The sequence below is a fragment of the Coenobita brevimanus genome, chromosome 68 (genome assembly GCF_032717465.1).
Source record: "Coenobita brevimanus isolate Jiangsu-jjx chromosome 68, ASM3271746v2, whole genome shotgun sequence".
In the NCBI taxonomy this organism is placed as follows: Eukaryota; Metazoa; Arthropoda; class Malacostraca; order Decapoda; family Coenobitidae; genus Coenobita; species Coenobita brevimanus.
The window spans coordinates 41356537-41375409 of record NC_137021.1 but is presented as its reverse complement, the minus strand read 5'-3'; positions in this window follow the sequence as shown (position 1 = coordinate 41375409).

The following is an 18873-nucleotide window of genomic DNA, read 5'->3' as shown; positions in this document are numbered from 1 at the left end:
AAAAAAAAGTTAAACCATCTGGGAAAAAATACAATATGATTATAAAAGATAGTTCAGTTTTAAAAAGGGAAAATCATGTTCTGCTAACCTATCAAGTTACTATGATAGTTGCCGAAACTCTATTGAAAAGAGAACGATGTGTAGACAGTATCTATTTGGATTTCAAAAAAGCATTTGATAGATTACCACACGAAAGACTATGGAGACTGTACCATCTAGGAGGAATCCAAGGTAATCTGTATTGTTGGATGTAAGATTTTCTCAGAAAAAGGGAAATAAAAAGAGTACTAAATCAAAACTACTCATTATGGAAAGAAGTGACTAGTGGAGTTCCACAGGGCTCAGTGCTAGCACCAATTGCTTTTAGTATATATAAACTTCAATAACAGCAACGCTGGAAATTGAAGATATCTAAATGTGCTTCCTGATGATGCAAAGATACAAACATGAATTACAAACACAGACTTCTGCAGAGAGCTACTAGAAGAATTAAATAAGCTTCATGAATTGAACAATAGATGGCAAATGGAATTAAGTGCGGATAAATGCCATGTCATCAGGTTTGGTAAAAGTGGAAACAGACCAGACTGTGATTATAAGCTTGGAAGTTCAACGCTACACCCATCAGAAAAGGAGAACCACCTAGGAGTGATAATCAGTAACAGACTATCCCTTGTTGACCCCATCAGTGTGAAAGTACGGATCATGTATACATTGCTTGTTAATATGATAACAGCATTCACATAATAAATGATGACATGCTGAGAAAGACAATCACATCGTTCATTAGACCAACCCTAGGGAATGCATCAGTAGTCTGGAATCTATATCTCAAAACACACACACACACACACACACACACACACACACACACATATATATATATATATATATATATATATATATATATATATATATATATATATATATATATATATAAGACTGACAAGGTACAAATGGTTGCTACAAGATGGGTACCAAGCTTAAGAGATTTAAGCTATGAAGAAAGACTAGAAAAACTGAACCTACCAACATTGTAAGAGAGAAGGAAAAGATGAGACACGGTAATGCTATATAAATGCATCACAGAGAAAAAGAAAATAGACATAAAGGTACCGGAGCCAATCCACCCCTGAATCACATCATCTTTACGTTTCTGCCTGGAATCGTGCTAAGTTTGTTCTTCGCTCTGCTAAAAATAACTTCATCCGTACTAAATGCTCTCAACTCTCCAACTCGAATTCTTTCCGCTCCTTCTGGCACCTTGCCAAAAACCTTTCTTACAACTTTACCTCATCATCCTTCCCTCCTCTTTTCTACTCTGATGGTTCTGTAGCTATTTCTTCTACTGATAAAGCAGATCTCTTCGCACAGACTTTCTCCTCCAATTCTACCTTAGACTATTCCGGTGCTGTTCCTCCATCACTTCCCGCCTCTGACTTCCTCATGGCTGACATTAAAATTTCTTCAGCTGATGTATTTTCTGCCATCACTGGCCTCAATGCTAACAAGGCATATGAACCTGATGGAGTCCCTCCTGTTGTTCTCAAGAACTGTGCTTCTGTGCTTACACCCTGCCTAGGCAAACTCTTTCGCCTTTGTCTGTCAACTTGCACCTTTCCTTCTTGCTGGAAGTTTGCTCGCATTCAGCCAGTCCCAAAGAAGGGTGACCACTCCCAACCCTCTAACTATCGTCCAATTGCTTTAACGTCCTGTATTTCAAAAGTTTTCGAGTCAATTCTCAATAGAAAAATTTTAAGGTATCTTTCCTCTCACAACCTTCTTTCTGATCGTCAGTACGGGTTCCGTCAGGGACGCTCCACTGGTGATCTTCTCACCTACCTTTCAGACTCCTGGTCATCCTCCTTTCGGGACTTTGGCGAAATCTTTGCCATTGCACTTGACATCTCAAAGGCTTTCGATTGAGTCTGGCATAAATCTTTAATTTCCAAACTGCCCTCTTACGGTTTCTATCCCTCTATCTGTGCCTTCATCGCTAGCTTCCTTTCTGGTCGTTCTATAGCCGCTGTTGTAGACGGCCATCGTTCTTCTCCTAGATCTATCAACAGTGGTGTTCCTCAGGGCTCTGTCCTATCACCAACTCTCTTCCTTCTATTCATCAATGACCTTCTAAGCTGTACATCTAACCCTATCCACTCATATGCTGATGACTCCACCCTTCACCTTTCCATTTGGTTCCCGCAACGCCCATCTCAGCAGTTACTTCAACAAACAAGGGATGAGGCTATGGCACACCTAATGTCTGACTTGGCTCGTATCTCTGACTGGGGTAAAAATAATCTTGTTGTTTTTAATGCATCAAAGACTCAGTTCTTACACCTATCAACCCGTCAAAATCTTCCACAGGTATACCCACTAATGTTTAATAATATTCAGCTTAATCCTGCATCATCCTTGAACATATTTGGGGTTTCATTTACTCGGGACTTATCTTGGAAAGATCATATTACATCTCTTGTAAAATCTGCTTCCAAGAGATTGGGTGTGCTAAGCCGACTCCGTTCTTTCTTTACCCCTGCACAATTGTTGACTCTATACAAGGGTTTTATCCGCCCCTGTGTGGTGTACAACTCTCATGTGTGGGGAGGCTCCCCATATACAGCTCTTCTCAATAGAGTGGAGTCAAAGGCTTTTCGTCTCATTAACTCTCCTCCTCTTACTGACTCCCTTCAACCTCTGTCGTTTCGCCGCACTGTTGCATCTTTATCTCTTTTCTATCGCTACTTTAATGGTCACTGCTCCTCTGAACTGTCTGCATGCATTCCTCTACCTCTACGACGGGTGCGTAGCACCCGTCTGGCAGCAAACTCTCATCCCTTTTCTGTCCAACTCTCTAATGCAAGAGTTAACCGTTACTCCCAGTCCTTCATTTATGCAACAGGTCAACTCTGGAACTGTCTCCCTCTGTCTGTATTTCCTGCTGCCTATGATCTCCAGTCTATCAAACGCAGTGTGTCCAGCCATCTCGAAATGAATGGATCTTGAATTTGGCTATCTCTTGTATTTTGTTTTTCTCTTGGAGGGAACTTTTATTGCGGGGTCATGGCTTCTGGTTCCTTCTTCCTCGCATAAATATATATATATATATATATATATATATATATATATATATATATATATATATATATATATATATATATATATATATATATATATATATATATATATATATATATATAACCTTTAGGGAAGCATCAGCAAGAGGACTCTAAAAAAAAAAAAATTATAAAAAGAGAGGTGAGAAACACATAAGGAAATTCAGTTTCCCAAATAGGGCAATTGATCAGTGGAATGCATTACCGAATGAAACGGTATGTGCCAATACTTTTCATAAATTTAAGAATATGTATGATAAAAATGGTTTAATACACGGGACTACGAGTTTGACTCATTCATGTAAAGATACAATTAGGTAAGAACAATTAGGCTAGAACACACACACACACACACACACACACACACACACACACACACACACACACACACACACACACACATACAGATTTGCTTGCACCAAACCTTCCAAATATTCTCTGCACAATATGTTCATTTGATCAGGTTTTATCAGTCCTGCAAACCAGGATTAATTTCCGTCAATGTGCCCTTTACTGTAGGGCTATACTTAGTTTGTGTGTGTGGGGGGGGGCGATGTAGCAATACACAAATTCGGAGCGGGGTGATTCCCTTTATTCTGCAAAGTTTCGCCAATCACAACTGGGATCATCAGGCCAAAGGAAGAACAATCTAGCATAAGAGTAATATGAAATTTAAAAAATCTCTGGCAACTGGTTAACAATCACACATAGTTGGCCGTACTGTATTTTAGAAACAGGGAGATTAACAGGGTAATAATCTATGAATGAGGTTAATGAAAAAAAAAAGACGATGGTAAACTAACCCTTTAAAGTAAGCCCACAAACGAACGTACAACACCAAACAGTCCCTGCTATGTGTTTTCTGGTTTGAAATAAACAAGAAAAAAGAAAAGTTGAGAAAACTTTAAAATATATTTGTGTACATGAAAATAACAACCTGTGGAAGTGTGTACGTACCAAGCTCTGGCAGGGTAATGAACTCTGAGAGACAGGAAGAGAGTAAAGAAGAAGACGGGAGAAATAAACATGTGTTTGAGTTACTCTGAAATATCGGCGGGGATTTATTTACTTCAGTGTGTAAAGGTTGCATTAAGAAGTACTGAGTTTAGGAGAGAGGTGCTTTATATACAAGGATTCTAGCAGTTTAAGATCCGACGAACCTCTGACTTGTATAAGAAACTTGAAATTTTTGAAAGAAAGGGTTTGGTCAAAATGATGTGAGTGAGCAGAATAAAGGGAACTCCCTCTCCAAGTCAGTTTATTGCTGCCCTGTAGCATATACACATGCAACTATATATATATATATATATATATATATATATATATATATATATATATATATACTTTCTGTCAATTAATCAAGACAGATATAGATAGGTAGGCAGGTAGGTAGACAGACACACATTAATAACACACGATTGAACATTACAAGCCTCACGCGATCAAGTAGAAATTTAATTAGGAACGAGCACACGCACTCTGGTGAAAGAATACTATTATAGAAAGGAAAAAAAAAAAGAAATATTACTTCAATAAATGTATTTTTTAACAGGGCAAAGATGAAATATACAAAGATGTGATCACACTGAAAAAATTTAAAGTTTGAAGATGAAAAAGAAACAGAAGATGAAGGAGAGGAAGAAGAAGAAGAAGAAGGAGAGAGAGAGAGAGAGAAAGAGAATGAATGAAGTGGATGATAAAGAGAGAGATAGTACGACAGAAAAATAACCCGCCCACCTAACACACTTAGGGCAGGCAAAGTTTGGTTAGTCAACAGTGGTTCGTTTGAGGTAGCCGTAATGGCCAGAGAGAGAGAGAGAGAGAGAGAGAGAGAGAGAGAGAGAGAGAGAGAGAGAGAGAGAGAGAGATAGTATACACAGACCACACAGACCTTGCAATCCAAATGAAGTGATTCTTTAGTAATGTCATAATATTATCGGAAGAACTTATCCTCTGATCAGACGTACAAGAAAAGGATCGTAGAGCAGAGGGCTGTAGTAGGATTATTAGAAACTACAGTAGTTTGGGATAAATGTTCCTGTCTCTCTCCTTTACTGTCAAGACATTCTCTTTATCTTATTCGATACGCCTTCAGACAGGTTATTCAATGCTGAAAAACTTCCTGCCAGTAATAAACAGAACTTAGTGAATGTGAACCCGGTGGACTGCATGCTGAGGTTGCATTTTTCCTTCTGTCATCCATCCTCCTCAGAGGATGAGAAGGGAGAAGAAGGACGTTTGTTTAACCCCATATTGGAACCGCCCAGGTATCTCAGTGCCACCACATGAAGGCTTCTTTCCTAGCAGCCCCCTGTTGGTGTAAGGGTTAATAATGGCTAGAGTTAGTCCATAAGTTACTATAGAGCTAAATAAAACCATCTGGAGCAAATAAGAACAAAATATAACCTATGAAATCAGAGGAAAGGGGTTCAGTTGCCTGAAGAAATATTTTATGCGTGGTAGAGAGTAAAGCTAACCCTAAAAATACCATTATGAACCAGTAAGTAATGGAAAGTACATAGCGTGTCGGACATAAGGTGGATTCACACAATATCTCAAGATCCAAGATCCTTTGCCCCATTCTCAGATAAATTAAATCTTCCCACATTAACTAGAGCTTTGGTATAATACTAGAGTTATTCCGGTCATTAAAGGCTTACTGACACCATGTTTAATACTGTCAATCTCCTATGACTCATTCTTAACCGAATACAATTAATTATCTAACCTTAACAAGAACAGACAAATTCAGTATGAATGTTATTACAGAATTCTGGGGAGGAGGGAGGGAATGAAAAAGAAATTACAAATTATATGAAATAGTGCAAGCAACATAACCTATTGTCTCACTTGAAAAATGTTATTTGTTTCCTGTGTTACATCCCAGCAGTGCTGGGAACGCTACTAATAAAACGTAGCGGCGCTACCATTCCCGTTATTAGCTCGAAAAAGTAGTGGCGTTACTGGTCTCGCTACTTGATACGAAATATAGCGGCGCTCCCGCTACTCTGGATAAGAAAAAGGTACACGAAGGAAAGGTTAACAAAAATCTGTGATATAGCAATGCACTATATACTGTTTTGATAATATTAGTCAGTCTGAGTGGTTATGTTGTGTACCAGTAATATCAGTATATACTTACTGTATACTGAAAAAAAAAAATCATATACATGTCGGTGTCACTTTAATGAAGCTTAGAGCTGAAGGTACAGGAAGAAGCTATTTACTGTATATTGTAACAAATGTTCTTTTACATTTTTCCTAGTATACCTACTGAAAGTAACACACGTAAATAAAAGGAAAAAAAATGTGGCCTACCATTGATACATATTATATAGTTTTATTACATTTTCAGTGATACCTATTTAAGATATGTACGAAAACGAAAGTAAAATTGAACTGGGGCTTTCTTTTAAAGGCTATTTATACAATAGCAATGTTTTTTTTTTCCATTACTTTAAACTGAAAGTAACATACTGTTACGAAATAATAACGTAGTGAGTATTAGTCTGAAAGTGAGAGTGAGGGAGAGAGCGGGAGTTAGAGACGGGGATAGTTAGGTGTGTGTGTGTGTGTGTGTGTGTGTGTGTGTGTGTGTGTGTGTGTGTGTATGTGTGTGTGTGTTAGCATTGCCCACATGTAGCTGACATCTTAATTGACAAAACTGACAAAAGTATTATTTTTTGTCATTAATAAATACAACCAGACCGTCGGCATATCTGTATGTACTCACCGACTCCGGGCTTGTATTCGTCGCGTGAGTAGCGAGGAGCGCGGTAACGCGTGAGTACGGCCAAAAAGTAGTGGCGCTCTCAGTTCCGCTACTGGCTAAAAAAGTAATGGCGTTACCACCATCGCTATTAAAATAGTAGCGGAGCTATGTAGCGCCGCTACTAATAGCGGCGCTATTCCCAGCTTTGCATCCCAGTATGTCTCTTTCATTGTGATGACGCCTTTTCTCTATTGTCTTACCCATGTCTGATGCTTATACAGTTTGACGGGGATGCTGGAGAGGGATGCCTTTATGTGGCGGCACAAATACAACCAGACAGTTCCACTGCCTCGTCATACAAATGTCTTCAAAATACTTCAAAAGGAGGATGTTCAGTTGCATGGCGATAGGAACTTAAGCCTGCGGTCCCTCAGGCTCATATTTCAGATATACATGACTCCACAATAGTACAAGAACATCATCAACAACAACTTGTTACTTATAATGATTATGCAGCCACAATAATGAAGCCTCTCCATATGGTTCATAAGGTACATGTAATATAGAGAAGATCTGAATACCCTAAGGTAACTTCTTGTGTATCATCAACAAAGGCTCTGAAGACAAAAGTGTCGAAGAACGCATGTATAAATTTCACGTTTGTCTCAATAACTGGCTAACTGTCAGCTTAACTGCAACCTTAATCCTTTCAGATCATAAGAGGGACCACAACTATATATATGGAAAGTTACAGTTTTAAAGCTTTTGTGGCTTTCTCTAAAACGTGTAGCAAAGAAAAAACTGAATAGATTTGAATTCGGTACTTTCCACTAAGCTAAATGGCAAAATATTAAGCCCAAATTATCAGCAAGTTTATCATAGGGCTTTCATCCAAATAGCCGTAAGTCAATTAGTTTCTGAGATATTTCAATACGAAATATACAATTCTTAAAATAATATTATCACATTCTAAAATAGGTCAAGGTCATTTATATTGGGCACATGGACGTGGATTACTTTAGGGTAGCTTCATGTATATTATTATCAAGATAGAAGAAAAACAAGTGTAAAGAAAATAATAATAACTAGAATCCTGTAACTGACCTGCTGACAGTCACTAGTCTCCACCTACTGTTTCTTATTGTAACCTTGACCCCATTGAGGAGATTTGGTATTTCTAAAATGAAACGGAATAAACTCTTAGGAATCAGTCCGCCAAGTTTCATTTTCAGATTACTTGATCAGGTCTCGTTGAAATCTCCAGTAGTCACCACCGCCGTATCTCGTTCACAACATAATACTGATTTGGCATTGTTTTACGTGCCTTTCCACTACACATAAAGGATTTGGATTTAATTTTTCTATCAGTGATGGCTCATGCCAGGACACATACCCTGGGCCCTCCAGATTCCTAATGCAGGTTCTGGTTCTCCTGGAAATGTTGCATGATTTTGAGGCTGGAATAACAATTATACCAGCAAAAACAATAGTCACCACCTATGTAATAGGCAGAGACTACTAATACTAACGAAATCAAGAAGCTTATCCATTTATACGACGAAACTTAATTTAAAAAATACAGTTAAAAGGACACCTCTCAGTGATGAAATATATACGGAATGAAAAACATATTTTACTATATTCTTTTATTATTTCCAATCTCAGAGCTCCCGATCTGATGTTTTGCCGGGGATTTGAAGTCAATCTCCCTCATGTAAATCATTAATGAGGCACCTTTTGTATCTCTTGCTCTCCCAGGCGATTTTGTTCAGTTTAGGAATGATTTTTCGTAGCGAAGAAGGTTGTATCTACGTGTTCCGGTGTCAAAAAAACTCTTATTCTGAAGGAAATGGTCTGGTGGAAGCAGGAACGAAGCACAAAAACGTCATCGGACTTAAGAGCTTAATGGTCAAAGTACTATCTCTTAGCTCCATTGATTCACTCTCAGCTCATTAAATCGTTCGGCGTGCTGAAGTAGAGGATAGAGCTGCCCCACCCACGGAAGGTCAATATACTCGCCTCAGTGCTTAAATAAATTACTTCAGATTAGGAATGATGTAGTGTTTACGTCAGTCATTTCCTTCTTAGTGAAGGCTTTAGGCGCTTCCGCTACTAAAGGAACTTACGTCGTACCTTCTATAGTTTTGTTTTTTATCTTATCTCGGTCTACATGGTCCTTTTATATTTAACTGCACGTAACTCAGTGACTTAAAAATGGCAACGCTTCTGTTCCACATTGTTTCCATAGCACCTATTTGTGACTGGCACCGCATTCTGGTACAGTATTAATTTATTGTTAAAACTGAGCATTCAGAATGAGAGACGGCAATTTTATGTAAACTTAGAGTAAACAGAGCATAGCACTTTCCTACTGGGTGTCCTTTCTGACGTCAGCCAAAGGAAACTTCAATGGGATCGAAAGTTACAACCTTCCTTTGATGGCATACACTCTAACTCACTAGACCACGGATGACTTTGTTTGATGAATACTGGGGTGAGAGAGAGAGAGAGAGAGAGAGAGAGAGAGAGAGAGTCTGCTAAAGCTGCGGGTTGCTAAAGCTTTTGATTATTATCAAGCTGAAGCTTAAATCCCATTTCATTCCATGTTTTGCTAGAGATCAGAAGTCCAGCTTTCACGCACGGGTTTTTACGATGGCGATTTTCCTTTTCTCAATGAAAAAGTCTCTTATATTGTACTGGCATAGTGAATACTATAACTAACCGTTTTAAAAAAAAAAAAAAAAAATCTCTTGCGGTAAATACAATCGTCTGGGGCTGCTAGATAAAAAAAAAAAAAAACTCGAATTTCATGGTTAATCACTTCAGTGCTATGATTTAGTATACATATACATATATAACATATATACCTGTATATATATATATATATATATATATATATATATATATATATATATATATATATATATATATACGTACTTTTTCTTTATTCCCGTTCCTTCCATTTGAAAATTATTCTGCCCTGCAAGCTTTTCAAACAAAAGGAGTTTGATAATTTAAATCGTAATCTTCAAGCTATTGATTCACGCTTCTGGTTTGCCTTCGTTTTTCAGATTTAAAGTTTTCGCTCATGGCCTTGATATGCACCATCTTTACTGTGATAACTAACGATATTACAGTCAGATTTCTTGTCATGAATAAGAGTGTTGTTTTGACGTACTGTACTGGTAGGGCCATCTAGAGGAGCAGTGACTGGATCATATCGAAAAGCAATCCACTCCCTGTAGCCTGAAACAACCAGGAGTGAACTCGCGACTTGACAGCCCCCACTACACTGCTATCCATTACACTGTCACAGTATAGTTCTGGAATAGCCTACCTACAAAAGACGCGAGAATTGGACAAAAGTCACCCCACAGGTAAGAGATGGTGGATGTCGCCCCCCCCCCAAAAAAAAAAAAAAAAAAAAAGATATTCTAAATTCCAAGAAGGCTATTAATCACACACACACACACACACACACACACACACACACACACACACACACAGATCATACCCTTTTTACTATATTATATTTTTCTCTGGCTTTCATTTATTCTTTTCATTGTGCGACTTTCAAGCCACACAGTCTGGGACCGAAGTTTGCTGAATTTCACCTCGTTTTAATTCTCGTTCTTGCTTTCTCCTGTTGGATAATATTCCTGAGAAAAGATAGGCAAGGCTTGTGTTATCTCAAAGATGATTCTTTTATATATGGCCTGTTAGTGGGGTGGTAAAAAATATACCTCAAGTGGGAAACAGACGCAGTGTTAGAGTTCACATATTTTTTGTTCCCGGCTGTATGTCCATGGCTTTGAAACTGCAGACAGGAAATTAATCAACTTCACACCTGCCTGACATTTGTTGTTGATGAAGGTTAAATGTGTGAGTGTGTGTGTGTGTGTGTGTGTGTGTGTGTGTGTGTGTGTGTGTGTGTGTGTGTGTGTGTGTGTGTGTGTGTGTGTGTGTGTGTGTGTGTGTGTGTGTGTGTGTGTGTGTGTGTGTCAGACTCAGGTACACGTTGTCAATTGTTAAGACTCGAGTGTTAACTGTCAAGATGCATGTGAAGTTTCCAATCTCTTTACGGGAAAATGTTTGCTAGCTCAAGAAATAGCAGTAAAATGCTTTCGATCGTAATTTTCAGGAACAGTCTTAAGAATCAATCACCCTCCTAAGGTTAGCTGAACTGTCCTCAATTAGATCTCTCCTCACAATAAAAAAAGAAAAAAGCTGGAACAACCATTATATTGGAATTTAAAAGAGACCTAAATAAAATCCTTCATGGCTCAGTCTCTGTCTGTCACGGTCTTTTAATTTATCATTTTTTCCTCCACAGTAGAAAATTAATGTTTATATATTACATCTAAAAAAAAAAAAAAAATCTCTATCACTGAAAGGACTAATGAAGACTATATCTTACTTCTTTACTTCCGAGTCACTGTAAAGCTGAGTAGAGCAATGCAGTAAAAAATATGTTATAGAAATATGATTATTTCCGTCAATCTTGCGACGTACATATACTTTCCATCTACAGACAATGTTAGTCAGCTTAGGATAGAATTTAGGAGGGGTTAGTTATGGAAATCCTTTTCACTCTGTAACTCCTTCAACACGAGGGGGAATTTGATACTCGTATTTAAGCGAACAGATGATTTGGTACAGTTTAGGGAACACATCTTGTAACGAAAGGGTTATTGAAGGCTATATCGAACCACTACATTTCAAAAATTCTTTTCTAAGCTGAATAATAGAATCTAAAGGCAATAAGTAATAAAAAGTCTGAGTAAACGTTTATTTAAGGAAAACAGAAAATAAATAATCTGCTGATGGCTTAATTTGAAGGAAAATATAAATCATCCTAAATAAAGTACGTAAACTTGACTGAAAGGATTAATTAAAAATGAAATGTCTGGTGGTTTCACGATCTGCAGGCACACAACCGTCATCGTGCTGAAGTGGTTAAAAGGGGCTGGTTGTATATCCATTCATATACCTCCATAGGTTCACAACTGTCTGTTTATATCGATGACATTTACATACTCTGTCGCGCTAAATCATAACAGATGCCACAGCCCAATCTTCACACGCAGTACAGTAAAGACAGAAACCTCATCGTTATTCGTACATGGCCATCATAGTGATGGGCTGATTCTAGTTATCGCTCTACATCCCAAGAGGTTGGATCCTAAAGCTCTTAGACAAACTAATAAAAACAAAGAACATATGTATGACGTTCAAGCTTCTACGGTTCATTTTCAACGAAATTACAGTACATAGCCTACCTTTAGCTGGAATGGCATATATACTCAACGTGATGACACCATTACAAGGTTAAGGGCTTTGTTTCAGCATTTACACACTGGACTTCTATGATTTACTCCTACTGTAACCGAACCATTTATCTTTAGTTAGGTTACAGACAAAATTAATGTTAAAAAGCTTAAATGACATAAGAAATCTTATCAATGGGAAAATTGCAAATAAGGAGCATTATTAAAATAAGAAACGGAAGTACTATTCTAAACCAACGCGAGCAGGCAAACAGTTCAATTGTTTCATATTTAGAAACAGCTTGATGAAATCTGGAACGTGAACTGAAATATATTATCAGGAAAATTATTTGAAGTTAAAGTATATTCATAGCGTGAAACATAGGCCTACTTACTTTAAATTTACAAATCGCAAAATGTTCTGATATATATATATATATATATATATATATATATATATATATATATATATATATATATATATATATATATATATATATTATGTGAGGAAGAAGGAACCAAAGTCTATGAGCCCGCAATAACTGTTCCCTCCAAGAGAAAAACAAAGTACAGGAGAGAGAGAAAATTCAAAATCCGATCATTTCGAGATGCCTGGACACACTGCGTTTGAAAGACTGGAGATCACAGGAAGCAGGAAATACAGACAGAGGGAGACAGTTCCAGAGTTGACCTGTTGCATAAATGAAGGACTAGGAGTAACGGTTAACTCTTGCATTAGACAGTTGGAGAGAAAAGGGATGAGAGTTTGTTGCTAGACGGGTGTTATGTGCCCGTCGTAGAGGTGGAGGGATCTAAGCAGACAGTTCAGAGGAGCAATGACCATTGAAGTAGCGATAGAAAAGAGATAAAGATGCAACGGTGCGGCAAAGAGACAGAGGTTAAATGGAGCTAGAAAGAGGAGGAGAGTTAATGAGACGAAAAGTCTTTAAGAAGAACTGTATGTGGGGAACCTCCCCACACATGAGAGTTGTACTCCACACAGCGGCAGATAAAACCCGTGAATACTGTAGAGTCTACAATTGTGCAGGGGTAAAGAAGGAACGGGGTTGGCTTAGCATACCTAATCTCTTAGAAGCAGATTTTACATGATATGTAATATGTTCTTTCCAAGATAAGACACCGAGTGAATGAAACCCCAAGCATATTCAAGGATGATGCAGCATTAAGCTGAATATTATTAATCATTAGTGGGTACACCTGTGGAGGATTTTGTCGGGTTGATAAGTGTAAGAACTGAGTCTTTGATGCATTAAAAACAACAAGATTATTTTTACCTCAGTCGAAGATATGAGCCAAGTCAGACATTAGGTGTGTCATAGCCTCATCCCTTGTTTGTTGAAGTAACTGCTGAGATGGGCGTTGCGGGAACCGAATGGAAAGGTGAAGGGTGGAGTCATCACTGTATGAGTGCATAGGGTTAGATGAACAGCTTAGAAGGTCATTGATGAATAAAAGAAAGAGAGTTGGTGATAGGACAGAGCCCTGAGGAATACCACTGTTGATAGACCTAGGAGAAGAACGATGGCCTTCTACAACAGCGGCTATAGAACGACCAGAAAGGAAGCTAAAGATGAAGGCACAGATAGAAGGATAGAAACCATAAGAGGGCAGTTTGGAAATTATAGATTTTTGCCAGACTCTATCGAAAGCCTTTGAGATGTCAGGTGCAATAGCAAAGCTTTTGCCAAAGTCCCGAAAGGAGGATGACCAGGAGTCTGAAAGATAGGTGAGAAGATCACCAGTGGAGCGTCCCTGACGGGAACCATACTAATGATCAGAAAGAAGGTTGTGATGGGAAAGATGCTTTAAAAATTTTTTATTAAAAATTGACTCGAAAACTTTTGACATACAGGATGTTAAAGCAATTGGACAATAGTTAGAGGGTTTGAAATTGTCAACCTTCTTTGGGACTGGCTGAATAACAGCAAACTTCCAGCAAGAAGGAAAGGTACAAGTTGAAAGACAAAGGCGAAAGAGTTTACCTAGGCAGGGTGTAAGCACTGAAGCACAGTTCTTGAGGACAACAGGAGGGACCCCATCAGGCCCATATGTTTTCTTAGTATTGAGGCCAGTGATGGCAGAAAATACTTCAGCTGAAGAAATTTTAATGTCAGCCATGAGAAAGTCAGAGGGGGGAAGTGATGGAGGAACAGCACCGGAATCGTCTTAGGTGGAATTGGAGGAGAAAGTCTGAGCGAAGAGATCTGCTTTATTAGTAGAAGAAATAGCTACAGAGCCATCAGAGTAGAAAAGAGGAGGGAAGGATGATGAGGTAAAGTTGTTAGAAAGGTTTTTGGCAAGGTGCCAGAAGGAGAGAGAAGAATTCGAGCTGGAGAGTTGTGAGCATTTAGTATGGATGAAAATATTTTTTGCAGAGCGAAGAACAGACTTAGCACGATTCCGGGCAGAAACGTATAAAAGATGTGATTCAGGGGTGGGTTGGCTCCGGTACCTTTTATAGGCCCTCTCCTTGTTGCGGACAGCATTAGAACAAGGTTGATTAAACCAAGGCTTTCTTGCAATAGTCAAAGGATATGAGAAAGGAATGTATGCTTCCATGCCCGAGAGAATAACCTCTGTAATGCGCAAGGCACACTCAGATGGCTCCCGGCCATGAAACCAATAATCATTCCAGGGAAAATAAAAAAAGTACTGCTTGAGGGCCTCCCAGTCCGCAGCTCCAAAGTGCCACAGACGACGTTTCTTTGGAGGGTTCACAGGCCGTACCAGAGCAATAGGACAGATTAAGGTGATAAGGTTGTGATAGGAGAAGCCCGACGGAGAGAAAAGATTAAAAGTGTAAGCAGAAGGATTAGTTGTAAGGAAGAGTTCAAGTATATATATATATATATATAATGTCCAGGGGCAGAATCCCACTGCTACCTGGCACGTCCCCGGGTGGCGGATAGGACAAAACCTTGTAGATATAAGAAGTACTGTCTTAGATGCGCGAACCATGGGATCCCTCTATAGATATATAGGGCTCCACTGAATATAACGAATGAGGTGGCACAGAAATTACATCTCACCAGAAACTATGTGGCAGGGAGGTGAGATTATTTACCACAATCCTCCTAACCAAACATGAGTTCTATTGCAAATGATTTTATGGGCGTTCCTGTTGGATCATCATCTACCAAAGGTCCAACCGCACTGCCCCCTGTGCTAATGGACAGTGTGCCACCGAAAGTGACTAGGCACTGTGTTGGCAGGTTAGAGACTGGGATACTAAACAATCTGAAATCCATGAAGATCTATTCATACAATGTAAGAAGCCTCACAGAAAATTACAAACTTGATAACTTAATGACTGAACTGAAAAACATTAATTGAGGTACTGTACGTTTGAGTGAGACCCACAGAAAAGAAGAAAAAGTAATTCAGCTCGAAGCCACCAACTATCTATACTACTACAGAGGAAGGCAAATTGAAACAGTTAGTGGTGTAGGATTTGTAATTAATACAAATCTTTTAGGCAACATTGATAAATTCAGCAGTGTATCTGACAGAGCAGCATTAGTGGTAATTAGATTGTGCAAAATGTATACCTTGAAAGTAATACAAGAGTATGCACCAACTTCTCAAAGCTCAGATGAAGAAATTGAAATATTCTATGACGACATCTCCCAGATTATGGAAGATGAAAAGACCACATATACTATACTCATGGAAGACTTCAATGCAAAAGTTGGGAAATCAAAAAATGGAGAAGCATGTATGGGAAAATTTGGAATGGGAGAAAGGAACGAAAGAGGAGAAATGCTGGTAAACTTTCCTGAAATGTATAACATGAGAATAATGAACATATTCTTCCACAAAAGAACAGGAAGAAAGTGGACCTGGAGAAGCCCAAATGAAGAAACAAAGAATGAAATCGACTTCATTATAGCAGTTAAGAATAACTCGATCTCAAATGTCACAGTTATCAACAAAGTAAATATTGGAAGTGACCACAGAATGGTGGGTTTCACAGCAAGATTCATTTTCAGCGGTGAAAGAAAGAAGATGATTGAAGATAAAAAGATATGCCCATTAAATGTAAACGAAAAGAAAGCAGCCTTTCTATTGGAAATAAGGAACAGATTTCAGGCTTTTAGTAATGCTGAATGTGACACTGATGAGCTGAATGACAGACTAACAAAAGTGCCGACAGAATCAGCGGAAGTAGTAGGAAAACCTGATACAACCAAAGCCAAGAAGTATTCAGAAAAGACACTCGACCTTATGAAAAAAAAGAAAAGAAAAGAAATGAAAGTAAAAAACAATGAAAGATGAAACAGCCCGAGCGGAATTAAATAAGGTTATCAACAAATGACAAAGAGAAGAAAAAAAGAAAGAGAAACATGGATCAGATTAAAGAAACCATCAAAAAAAGAATAAGTCTGAAATAGGTCCAAAGTAAAATGGCATTAGGGAGCAAAAACGGTGGTAATTAAATGCAGAGATAAGATGGCGAAGAGAGTTGAAGAATTTTACAAAGAACTGTATGCATCAAACACCGTAGTACCAATAGCTAACTTTTCAATTGACACAAGTGAAATACCTGAGGTAACACCAGACGAAGTAAATATTTCTCTTAAAACTATGAAAAGAGGAAAGGCTCAAGGAGAAGATGGAGTAGTAGTAGATTTACTGTTCGAAGCAGCAGCAGTGGTACAAAACAGGCTTGCTCACTTATTTACTCAAAGTATAAAAAAGAAGAAAATTCCCCAAACATAGTGTAATGCAATAGTTATTCTACTTTACAAAAAAAGGTGACTCAAAAGATCTTAGTAACTATCGACCCATTAGCTTATTATGTCATTTACAAACTCTTCACTAAAGTCCCTATGAATAGAATAACTACATATTTGGAGGAAAGCCAACCTCGTGAACAGGCAGGATTCCGATGCGGGTATTCGACCACTGATCATCTGCACACAGTGAATCAGCTAATTGAGAAAACTACAGAATATAATAAACCACTGTGCTTAGGTTTTGTTGATTACGAAAAGGCTTTCGACTCAGTAGAGCACATAGTAATTACAAATTCATTGCGAGAACAAGGAGTGAATGAAAACATTGCAAAACTGCTAGAAAACATATATATAAAGAGGACACTGCTACAGTTAAATTACATAAGGACTCAGAAAAATATTAAGATTGCGTGTCTGTGACATACAGTTTCACCAAAATTCTTAACAACATGCCTAGAAAGTATTTTCAGAAAGTCAAACCGGGAAAACAAAGGACTGAACATGAAGAAAATCTAAACCACTTAAGATTTGCATATGAAATTGTCCTAATCTCAGAAACATCAGAGACACTGCAAGAAATGTTAAATGACCTGAACAGAGAAAGTCTCAAGGTAGGACTAAAGATGAACAGGAGTAAAACTAATGTTCAATCCACAAACACCAAAAAGCGTTTTCAGAATAAGCGAGGAAATTCTTGAAGAAGTCGAGGACAACAATTACTTCGGACAAATACTAAAATTAACGAAATATAATGATAGCGAAATTAAAATGCGCATTACAATTGGATGGAAAACTTTAGGAAAACATATAAACATTGTGAAATGTAGCTTGCCAGTTTGTATGAAACGAAATGTATATAACGAATGGTTGTGAGACTCGGAAACTGACACAATCGATGGAAAATAAATTAATTCGTTCTCGGACAGCAAAGGAAAGGTCAGTGTTGGGAGTATCTTTAGGAGACAGGAAGAGATCAACTTGGGTGAGAAAGCAGACTAAAGTCAAAGATATTATAATGTTATAAAAAAGCAGCAATGGAGGTGGGCAGGTCATGTAGCAAGTATAAGGGATAACCGATGGAGCAAGAGGTTGACTGACTGGACACCAAGAGATTGTAGGCGTAGCAGAAAAAGGCCAGACAGGTGGTGGAGAGACGAGACAGAGAAATTTGCAGGGAAAACATGGCAAAGATTGGCTCAGTCAAGGAATTCGTGGAGAAGGTTGGGAAAGGCGTTTGTTCAGCAGTGGACTTGTAATTGCTGATGATATATATATATATATATATATATATATATAATATCTATCTATCTATCTATATCTATCTATCTATCTGTATATATATATATATATATATATATATATATATATATATATATATATATATACACATAGAGAGAGAGAGAGAGAGAGTAAAAAAAAAATCATCGATCGCACGACCAACAGGAAAAAGTCAATGAGCGATGTGGAAAAATAACGGCCTTGGTGGGCAAAGGAATGAATGGGTCTGTCGGTGTGTTCTCGGCAGAAAATTAGAGCCTGTGAAATTAGTGTTGTAGGGTTTGGGGTTTGAATACAGGGAAGATATATTTCAGTACTATCCTATAGAAATGAATGTGCAAGCGTTCTAAAGATGTGGGCGTGGGTGACAAAGATATGAGTAAATGAGCTGTAGTTGAGGTAAGGCATGGGGAGGATTCTGAAAGTATACACTGTTTTAATGAACGTTGTATTGTACTCTACCTTCATTTCAGCCTTTTACCTAAAAAAGAAAGAAAAGAGGACAAGGTAAACGTTCTTTGCTCTTAAGTGCCTGCAGAGAGAGAGAGAGAGAGAGAGAGAGAGAGAGAGAGAGAGAGAATTCTTCTGTCTACTTCCTGCAGGCTGTTAAATCTTTTGATTATTTTCAAGCTCAAAATTAAATTCAGTTTGATCCTATGTTTTGTTGGATGATCAGAAGTGCAGCTTTCTCAGTGGGGATTTTACGATGACAATTTTGCTTTGCTCAACGAAGAAGTCCTGTA